Here is an 11,664-nt window from a genome sequence, read left to right on the forward strand (position 1 = left end):
TCTTCAGGGGTCCACAAAACTTCTGAAATGGTGTGCAGAATTTTGGGTATTTGGTTATGTGTAACTGTTTAGTGAGGATGCCTTCTTAAAGGCATTCATGTCTTTCCATAAGGTTAATAACCACCATTCTACATGGTCTTCCAGGGTAATCTTAGTAATTGATTTAGTTTAAGCTAGTAACATCGGAGAAGGCAATGGCACCCCACTCCAGTACTCTTGCCTGGAAAAGCCCATGGATGGAGGAGCCTGGTGGGCTGCAGTCCATGGGGTCGCTAAGAGTCAGACACGACTGAGCGACTTCACTTTCACCTTTTCACTTTCATGCATTGGAGAAGGAAATGGCAACCCACTCCAGTGTTCTTGCCTGGAGAATCCCAGGGACAGGGAAGCCTGGTGGGCTGCCGTCTCTGGGCTCGCACAGAGTCGGACACGACTGAAGCGACTTAGCAGCAGCAGCAGCAGTAACATACATCAAGTCCTAATTAAATGCAAGTATAATAATTCTCTTAAGTAACTTTCAAAACGACTGTATAAAGTAAGTATGATAACCACTTTACAGACTAGAAAACTGAGGCATTGAGAGATTAAGGTACTTGGCTAAGGAGACATAGTTACTGAAGTTGGCAGAGTTTTAACTCCCATTTATTCACTGATGATTCTCAAACTCACACCTCCAGCCTATATCTCCTAAGCTTCAAATGTGGCTCCTTAAGTCATTTCCATGGATGCTCCGTGGGCTGTCAAATTCAACATTTCTGCATGCTGAATTATTATCTTCTTTCCCTAATCCACTTCTCCAGTATTCTCCATTCATGGGCCATATTACGAGAGTCATCTTTACGTTTTCTTTGCTCTTCTAAATTGGACCAATCTTCCGTCCTGCCAAATATAAATGCAAATTATTGCTGCTTCAGTTCAGGTCCTGATCCTCCAGCTTTATGTATCAGTGTCCTACCTGTCTAAAATGCTTTGATGACATAGCATTGTGTAGTGATAGGATAAATGGGATACAAGGCCTTCCATGTCCAGAACCTACCTATCTCTCTACAACCATCTCCAGCCTCTCTCTTCCCATACCCCTTCGGTTTCACTGAATTACTTGGTGTTCCTACTAGATGTCCTGTTATTTCTCACTTCTATGCCTGGGCTCTGATGCTGGGAGGGATTGGGGGCAAGAGGAGAAAGGGACGACAGAGGATGAGATGGCTGGATGGGATCACTGACTCAATGGACATGAGTCTGAGTGAACTCCGGATACGTATACGCATCCTCACCAGGTGGCTCAGTGGTAAAGAACCCACCTGCCAAGCAGGAAACGCAGGTTTGATCTCTGAGTTGGGAAGATCCCCTGGAGAAGGAAATGGCAGTCCACTCCAGTATCCTTGCCTGGGAAATCCCATGGACAGAGGAGTCTGGTCAGCTATAGTCCATGGGGTTGCAAAAAGATGGACAAAACTTAGTGACCAAATAGCAAACAGTGCTCATCAAATGATGAGATCATGGTGCTCCTGGGCTTTGTTTCAGTCATCTTTTCCTTTTAAGCTTTGTTTAGTAAATGCTTGTTGAATAAAATGAATGAGTGACTGGATGGATGAGCTAAAATGGGTGATATTAAATAGGGGTCATCAAGTAAAACATCTACAGGATTCAAGCAATAAATAATGCAAGTTAATGAAACATAAGTAACATAACATGGTTATGGAAAATCGAGAAGAACATGCTTTCGCAAAAGGAGAAACCTGGACTTAACTCCACTTGGTTGTCGTAGTTGTTCTTTATTATTAAGTTGTGCTCAACTCTTGTGACCCCTATGGACTGCATGCTGCCCACCAGGCTCCTCTGTTCATGGGCTTTCCCAGGCAAGAATATTGAAGTGGGTTGCTATTCCCTTCTCCAGGGGATCTTCCCAACCCAAGGATTGAACCTGTGTCTCCTGCATTGGCAGGCAGGAGAGCCACCCCTGAGCCACCAGAGAAGCCACATTTGATTTTTACCATGTACAATCAAGGGTGACCAATTTTTCTAATTTCAGGAGGTGGTGGAAATATCTGGCTTTTTTAAGGTAAAACTTCTGTGAGCCAAGACTCTGCAGGTCAGATGAAATTTGTCCTGAATCTGTTCATTATCCTGCACAGTCATGATCTCTGATCAAGTAGTTTAATATTATTTCATAGAAGAAGAAAAGCAGGTTTTTCTATTATCTATTATTAGATAGAGAGATAAATTTCTCAGGCAGCAAATTACTTTCACCTTTTGGTTAAGATTTTAGGCTGACTTTTAGCATCAACAGAAAAGTAGAAAAACTGTAGCCGTGACACTTGCTCACTAAATACTGTTATATGTATTCTGCTTTAAAAGCTATGGTTTTTCCAGTAGTCATGTATGCATGTGAGAGTTGAAGAAGCTGGAAGTGCCGAAGCTGAGTGCCGAAGAAGTGATGCTTTTGAACTGTGGTGTTGGAGAAGACTCCTGAGAGTCCCTTGGACTACAAGGAGATCCAATCAGTCCACCCTAAAGGAGATCAGTCCTGGGTGTTCATTGGAAGGACTGATACTGAAGCTGAAACCCCAATACTTTGGCTACCTGATGTGAAGAATAGACTCATTGGAAAAGACCCTGATGCTGGGAAACATTGAAGGCAGGAGGAGAAGGGGATGACAGAGGATGAGATGGTTGGATGGCATCACTGATGCGATGGACATGAGTTTGAGCAAGCTCCAGGGGTTGGTATGGACAGGGAAGCCTGGCATGCTGCAGTCCACGGGGTCTCAAAGAGTCTGACACAACTGAGTGACTGAACTGAACTGATACATAACACTGGAGAAGGAAATGGCAGCCCACTCCCGGTATTCTTGCCTGGAGAATTCCATGGACAGAGGAGCCTGGTGGGCTGCAGTCCATGGGGTCATAGAGTCAGACTTGACTGAGTGACTAACACACTTGATTGCTTAAATAATTCCTTTAATTTTGGGCCCCAGAGATTTAATTATCACATATATCAGTTTTCCCCATCTTAAAAATGGGAATAATAATCTGTACCTTAATTATCTAATAGGGTTATTATGGGAATCAAATAAAATAATTTATGTTTAAGTGATATGAAAGGCTTCAATAGAATGTAGCTGTGATGTGCTATTGTCACACCACTTCAGAGGTTAATCCAGCATAAATATCTGCCTAAGCTCAATGATCTCAGACAGTTTGATATCTTTCTCCATGCATGCAATTGTTTTCCCCTCTAATTTTAAATTCTTACTAAACTTTGGAAGTGGAAAATTATAGAATACTGTAATATGGGCTTCTCAGGTGGCGCTAGTGGTAAAGAATCCACCTGCCAATGCAGGAGATGCCAGAGACGTGGGTTCAATCCATAGGTCAGGAAGATCCCCTGGAGTAGGAAATGGCATCCCACTCTAGTATTCTTGCCTGGAAAATTCCATGGCGGAGGAGCCTGGTGTGCTTTCAGTCCATGGGGTCACCAAGAATTGGACACGACTAAGCACGCATGCGAAATATGGAGTGTCTTGTTAATGGAAATTTTAAAATATTTCTTTCACTGAGTATTAGCACAAACTGATACTCAAAGCATTAAAATTTCATTATGTCTAGTTTAAGAAGATGTGACCCAAGATAAATTTCTTAGAGCTTTACTAGTTAAGTGTTATTTATTTTCTGAGGCTGATTTCATCCTTAAAATTTTCAGGAAACTAGTCATAAGTACTTTGAACTGTGGTGTTGGAGAAGACTCTTGAGAGTCCCTTGGACTGCAAGGAGATCCAACCAGTCCATTCTGAAGATCAGTCCTGGATGTTCTTTGGAAGGACTGATGCTAAAGCTGAAACTCCAGTACTTTGGCCACCTCATGCGAAGAGTTGACTCATTGGAAAAGACTCTGATGCTGGGAGGGACTGGGGGCACGAGGAGAAGGGGACGACAGAGGATGAGATGGCTGGATGGCATCACTGACTTGATGGATATGAGTCTGAGTGAACTCCGGGAGTTGGTGATGGACAGGGAGGCCTGGTGTGCTGTGATTCATGGGGTTGCAAAGAGTCGGACACGACTGAGTGACTGAATTAAACTGAACTTTCAATTCTACATGATTGTGTTTTTCTGAAATTCCAGTTCATACATTGTTTCCTTCTGTGGCATTTTTTTTTATTAACAAAAAGCTAAATGGCTTTTTTTTGAAGTCAACATAGTTCAAAAAAAATATGATAATGTTTGCCATCTCGGTATTAACTTTGTATTGTTAAAAGTTGGTAATGTATTTTTCTTATTATATCACAAGAAGTATATGTTGTCTTTTATTTTCCTTTCCGTTGTTTTCTTCTAAAATTTCAGTAAAGATTGCTTGAACATCACTCTTACACAATTCAAATCAGGTACAGATATGACAAGTTTGGTGGATTTTGGTAAAGATTTTATTTTTATGATGGTCTCCAAGGCAGAAAAAACACTTTTTCCTCCTAGTTTCTGGATTTATTAGTATAACTGACTTACATTATTATGTTACTTTCATTTATATTAGTTTCACTAGAATGTAGTGATTCAATATTTTTATACATTACAAGTAATCACCATGATAAGTCTAGTTACCATCCAGCACCATATGAAATTATTACAGTATTATTGACTATATTCCCCTTGTTATACATTTCACCCTTGTGATTCATCTGTTTTGTAACTGGTAGTTGGTACCTCATAAACCCCTCATCTGTTTTACTCATTCTCTTCCCTCCCCAACAACACCTATTTGTTCTCTGTACTATGAGTCTGTTTTATTTACTATGTTTGTTCATGTTTTATTTTTTAGATTCCACATATAAGTGAAATCAAATAGTATTTATCTTCCTTTGTCTGACATTTCTCTAAGCATAATACCTTCTTTGTCCATCCATGTAGCTGAAAATGCTTTTATTCTTTTCACATATATATCTCACATCTTCTTTATCCATTCATCTATAGATAGATACTGTGGTTGCTTCCATAACCTTGGTTATTGTAAATAATGCTGCAATGAGCTGCATATATCTTTCTGAGCTACTGTTTTTGTTTTCTTTGGAAAAATACCCAGGGATGGTATTTTGGATAACATGCTAATTCTATTTTTAATTTTTTGAGGAGCCTCCATAATGTTTTCCATAGTGACTGCACCAATTTACATTCCCACCAACAATGCATGAGGATTTCTTTTTCTCCACATCCTCACCAACACTCATTATCTCTTGTCTCTTTTGATAAGAGCCATTCTGACAGGTGTGAGGTGACATTTCACTGTAGTTCTAATTTGCATTTCTCTGATAATTAGTGATAAGCATCTTTTCATGTGTCAGTTGGTCACCCGCATGTCTTCTTTGGAAAAATGCCTGTTTAGGCCCCTCTGCCCATTTTAAAAATCTCATTGTTTATTTTTTGTTGTTATTGTATGAGTTCTTTGTAATTTTGGATATTAGCCCCTTACCAAAAATAAGATTTGCAAATATCTTCTCTCATTCAGTTGGTTGCCCTTTCATTTCGTTGATTGTCTCCTCTGTCTGTGCAAATATTTTGAAGTTTGATGAGGTAACATTTGATTATTTTTGCTTTTGTTTCTCTTATCTAAGGAGACAGATTAAAAAAAAATTGGTACAATTTATGTCAAAGAGTATTTTGCTTATGTTTTCTTCTGGAAGTTTTATGACTTCAGGTCTTACATTTAGGTCTTTCAAACATTTTGAATTAATTTTTATATACGGTTTGAGAAAGTAATCCAGTTTTATTCTTTTGCATGCAGCTGTCCAGTTTTCCCAACTGGATTTACTGAAGAGGCTGCTTTTCCCCATTGTATATCCTTACCTCTTTTGTTGTAGACTAATTGACCATGTAAAGTGGGTTCATTTCTGGACTGTCAATTCCATTCCATTGATCTATGTGTCTGTTTTTATGGCAGTACCATATTGTTTTGGTAACTGTAATTTTGCAGTATAGTTTAGAATCAGGGAGTGTAATACTTTCAGCTTTGTTCTTCTTTCTTAAGATTGTTTTCACTATTTGAGACCTTCTGTATTATAATACAATTTTTAGGGCTGCAAGTCTTAGTTCTATAAGAAAAATGCCCCTGGTGTTTTGATAGGAATTGGACTGAATCTGTAGATTGCCTTGGGTAGTATGGTCATTTTAATAATATTCATATTTCCAATCTATGAGCACAGAATACCTTTCCATTTGTTTGGATCATATTCAGTGGCCCTGGGCAACAAGACCATTTTAAATTGAGGCAAAATAACAGATACATACAGTGTGAATGAAATTTGCAACTTGACTATACATCTCTGCTTCTACTTTCTACAGTTTAGAAACACATTTAGGATTAATGTTTCTTTGTCACATTTCTGCTAAAGAAACTTAACAATTCTGAGCAAGCCAATACTAGGGTTTTCAGAATATTTTATAATTATTATTCAGAAAAAATGTTTCAACAGAAACATTTTTCTAAAGTTGTAAATTGGCTTCTTTTTAAGATTAAGATCCTACATTATTATTTTTATATACACCAGATTATGGATGTCAGCAATTTTTCATTTCTTTAAAAACATGTGATACCTTCAGGAATTTCTATTATAAACAACCCAGCAGTGTCTTTACCAGCATTCTCTATTCTGCCTCTTACCAAATCCTACCACCCATAGACTCTTTAGAAAGTTTTCTAGTCACAGGATTATGGTCACCTATTAAATTATAATCTGTGCTATGCTTAGTCACTCAGTCATGTCCAACTCTTTGCAACCCCATGGACTGTAGCCTACCAGGCTCTTCTGTCCATGGGGATTCTCCAGGCAAGAATAATGGAGTGGGTTGCCATGCTCTCCTCCACGGGATCTTCCCAACCCAGGGATTGAACCCAGGTTTTCCGCATTGCAGGCCAATTCTTTATTACCAGGGAAGTCCAAGAATACTGGAGTGAGTAGCCTATCCCTTCTCCAGGGGAATGTCCCAACCCAGGCATCAAACGGGTTCCTTGCATTGCAGGTGGAATCTTTACCAGATAAGCTACCAGGGAAGAATTATAACCTGCTTTCTTTCAAAAATATTTGAAACAGCTTACTGGATTGCACAAGTATAATAACATGAAGATTAAGGACATATTTACAAGCAAAATAAATTTAAAATGATGAGATATAACTAAAGAAAAAAGTTAATACACAGAAATATGTGCCACAAGTTCCCACAAAACTCTTAAAAGACAACTACATATTTATACTTAGTTCCAAACTTCTGATTAGCCAAAACTAAAAGGACAATATTATCACATAGAGAAATACTGTCCTAATGATAACAGTAATAAAAAATAATAAATGTGGATAAAACTTAATAAACTAATGTTTTTATGGCTATGAAATTTGAGAAAATGTTCTCCTCCAATTTAGTATTTTGAACGCTTAAGAATAGAATATGGAATTCTTAGGAATGCTTCAAGGAATCATGCAAAGGAAAATATTTTCAACAATAGTCTTAAAATCAAAATAACTAGTTTTGTTTCTATAGTGCCCTTCAATGTAAATTGAGAGCATAAGGCCAAAGTACAATGTAGCAAATGCAACTCTCTGTAAGTAGGCAGTATAAAAAAATCAAAACAATGAAATAAGCTCTCTTAATGTCTAGATTGGTCCGGGGATAAATACTGTTACTATTTATTGGACTGGGTGAACTTCATGCCCTTTAATCTGTCCTTCATGGATATTATTTCTTGTACTTTGACTTTTTTTTAAATTGAAGCATAGTTGATCTAAAATGTTGTGTTAATTTCTGCTGCACAGCAAACTGACATATGTATATACACACACATTCTTTTTAATATTCTTTTCCATTATGGTTTATCCCAGGACACTGAATATAGTTCTCTATGCTGTGAAGTAGGACCCTGTTGACCATCCATTCTACATGTAATAGTTTGCAACTACTAACTCCAAACTCCCAGCCCCTATCCCCACTCCTTCCTTTCCCTTGGATGCCGCAGGTCTATTCTCTACATCTGTGAGTCTATTTCTGCTTCATAGATCGGTTCATTGGTGTCATATTTTAGATTTCACAAATAAGCGATATCATGTATTTGTCTTTCTCTTTTTGATTTACTTCACTTATTGTGGACTTTGATTTTTGATAAAAGTTGGCCAGTGGTGGTTATATGATTATTTGACAAATGTTTTGGAGTAATTATTTAGTGTTACTAGTTGAAATACATATATTTTTAAAACTCATATACTTCAAAATGTATATATTTTAAAAATCAACTGAGTAAAGAGACATAAGAGAATGTCCCCTTATGAAAATTAAGGTGCCTAACTTAGACTTTGTATTGAGTTGGCATTGGCCTACCTTGGTAGAGAGGCGGTCTGCGAGCACTGTGGAAAGTGTAAAGATTTTTCTCAGAAAACAATTCTGAGTCTGCTCCAGGATAAGGGCAAATCAATAAGCAAAGTTCCAAAGTTCTACACTCTAGACCATGACTTTGACAATTTTAACCTGGAAAATTTTCAAAGTAGAATTACCCATAGGAAAATTCCATAAATCCATTTGTGAAATGTCTGAATTTAACAGCTTTCTAGTGACCCTTTTGGGGAAAATGACTTGTGAAATGCACTGCATACTAATAAAAATGACTGACATGCTGTTTAGAGTTGTTGGATATAAACCAATTAAACCTTTGGAGGACATCTGCCAGAAATACAAATTTGTGTTTAGAGACAACTGACTTTAAATGAACTCTTTCTGATTATTACATGGAAGGAATATTGTGTATTGAGGCCAGAACTATCACAGAGTATTTATCTTTTCAGGTTATTCTTTTTTTTTTTTCCCAGCAAGGGGAATTATACTTTGGTTATATTGTTGAGCTTAGTCTCTTTCAACTACTAATAGTCTTAATGAGACTGCTGTTAACTAGGTGTTTGTCTAACAGTTAACAAACTGTAAATATCAGATTTTTCCACATAACCGCCAAGAAACATGGATAATTAAAATAAATACTCAGAAGCCTTCTAAATTTCCACTTACTAGCTATGTACCAAAACTCTGCCTTCTAGAGGTTCTCTGTGACTGAACCTGTGTATAATGAATCATACTCAGTCACTTAAAATGGCTCCTTTCCTCTGCCAATGACCTCACACTCTCCTTATTAGCACTTCTAATTTAACTCATGTGCTGCAGCGTATAGAATTCTAGAAGTATATCAACAGACATCACCGTGGGAGGCTGGGGGGATGAAGGAAAAAGAAAGTTGGCATGTTCTGAGGCTTTTTTTAAAAAACCCAATATTTTCCCTTTAATTTCTCTTCAAAAATTGCAAAAGCAATATGTGTTTAGTGAAAGTGAAATAGTATAAAGAAAAAAAAAAGAGCGTTTAATATTTTTTGTCACCTCCTCTCCCTGCCACCTGGGTTCTCCTCATCTCCTGGATCCTCACAAGCAACAAATGTTAACAGCCTGGTGCATATCCTTTCACACATTTCTACATGCTCCTTCATTCACAAACCAACTAGCACATATGAAATTCCATGGGTCTTGAATTCAGGTGCTCTATTCTCTCTACAGACCTAGACTTGGACTCTCTTTTCCTTCTGGACACTAAGTAGTTGCATCAGCTCGAGTTTTGAAATGAGGTGAGGTAAGAAACGTCAACACGTGTATACCTGTGGTGGATTCATGTTGATTTTGGCAAAACCAATACAATATTGTAATATTAAAAAATAAAAAAAATTTTAAAAAAGCACAAAAGATGCCTCTGGGATCTCAGCTAGGATGACTCACATGGCTGTGGATGACTTGAATGATTGTGGCTGCAAATGTAACTTTACAACAGGCTCTCCACACATCTCTCTGAAGTGGAGAACTTCTGAAGAACCAACCCAGTTGGGATTGTCGGTGGCGTGTCTGGGCCACTGCACCATGGCAGTCTTAGGGTAGTCAGACTTCATCTGTGGTGGCTCAGGTGGTTTCAAGGAAGAGCATGGATGAAGCTACATCCTCTTTATGACCTCAACTTAGAAACCATGTGGCGAGCTATGCTCGCTCTTCAGCCAGGTGCTCACCTCCCTGAGGGAGCGGCCCACATCCGGCCACTATGGCCACTGGGTCTCCTGGAAGCGGTCCCAGAACAGTGACACCAAGAGCTGTTCATCGTCCACCTCTCCAAGAGCAGCAGTGGGGGCCGTCGCTGTGGTCGACAGAGTGGTTGAGGATAGTACAGTTGCCGTCGCCGCCATCTTCTCAGAAGCTGCGGTCACTTTCCCTCTTGCTCAGCAAGGGCGCTGGCTTAGAATCTAGGACCAGGAGCAACTGGAGCTCGCTTCTGGTCGCTATGGTTTCTCACTAGGCCGGCTTTCTTTCCTTGATGATCCTCCAGGCTATGGGGCACTAGCGCGGGGGAAAAATTGGAAACGGGCTAAAGAGGCAAGGTTTGAGGTTAAGACAGCGGCTGGCTGCTGACCTGTTTCCAGCAAATGAGGCAAGATCATCCGATGTTCGAACCCAGCAGGAAAAGGAGACTACTGACTGAAGAGTAGACCCATTTAGTGTTTGAGAAGATAGTCGACTACATCGGGGAGACTTCAGCTATGGTCGATAGGCTTTATGGCACCTCATTTCAAGCTACACAAGGACTGAGTGTACTACGTGAATGAGATGATCTTGAAGTTGCCTGCCAGTATCTCCAATGACACAGCTGGTGTCTTTGGGGACATGCAAGACCTACAAGTTTTAACAGAATAATTCTGGATTCCCTAGCACCCTATGCCAAATATAAAGTGTGGATAAAGCCTGGAGCAGAGCATTCCTTATTGTATGGGAAACTTGTGGTGAAATCTGGACTTGTTGGAATCACTGAAAAGACTTCTCAGTACCAGGAAGTCCTGGTGTACTCCATGGCAGACATCCCTTTGGGTTTTGAGGTGGCAGTGAAGTCTACACAAGACTGCAGGAAAGTAGACCCCATGGCAGTTGTGGTATTTCACCTAGCAGACATTGGGGAATATGTGTGGCATGAAGAGACATTGAGTTTAAATGAAATCATCCTGAGGATGTATTGCTGTGTGGAAGGGCCTGGCTTTGTTTCCTTTGTCTGTGTGGGCTCCACCATCATGTTGAATTTTGTTGACACTCTGACCTCTTCAGGGACTTCTTAGTTTAATATTCTCTCTGTTAAGGACAAATGCAGACTAGATTTTTATTATGCAGAAATGGCTCAAAAATGGAGTTTTGGATCTTTGTAATTGTGGCAAAATAGAATTTGTTGCTGTTCAGTCGCTCAGTTGTGCCCAGCTCTTTGCGACCCAATGGTCTGCAGCACACCAGGCTTCCCTGTCCTTCACCGTCTCCTGGAGCTTGCTCAAACTCATATCCGTTGAATTAGTGATGCCATCCAACCATCTTGAAGAATGTCTAAATAGAATGCTATGTTTTATATTTTAATCCAAGGGCTTCTTGTTTTGAGTAACAGGTTCTAAATTGTTGGAACTGAGGACAAGAATAGCCTATTATTTGTGATAACACTGTTTTCCAAATACAGGGTAAGAATGTGATGGATTTTCTTAATTAATTATTAATACTATGAAAGATAAATATTGCCATATCAGAATAATAGACTGTACAGGGACTTTACAAATGAAATTTGGATAAAATAATAAG

General features: G+C 39.1%; 1 pseudogene; it reads left to right on the forward strand.

Annotated features, from left to right (window-relative positions):
- Nucleotides 1–9,672: 9,672 nt before the first annotated feature.
- On the forward strand, nt 9,673–11,280 carry LOC784076 (60S ribosome subunit biogenesis protein NIP7 homolog; annotated as a pseudogene).
- Nucleotides 11,281–11,664: the final 384 nt, after the last annotated feature.

Source organism: Bos taurus, chromosome 6, assembly GCF_002263795.3.
Source record: "Bos taurus isolate L1 Dominette 01449 registration number 42190680 breed Hereford chromosome 6, ARS-UCD2.0, whole genome shotgun sequence".
Lineage (NCBI taxonomy): Eukaryota > Metazoa > Chordata > Mammalia > Artiodactyla > Bovidae > Bos > Bos taurus.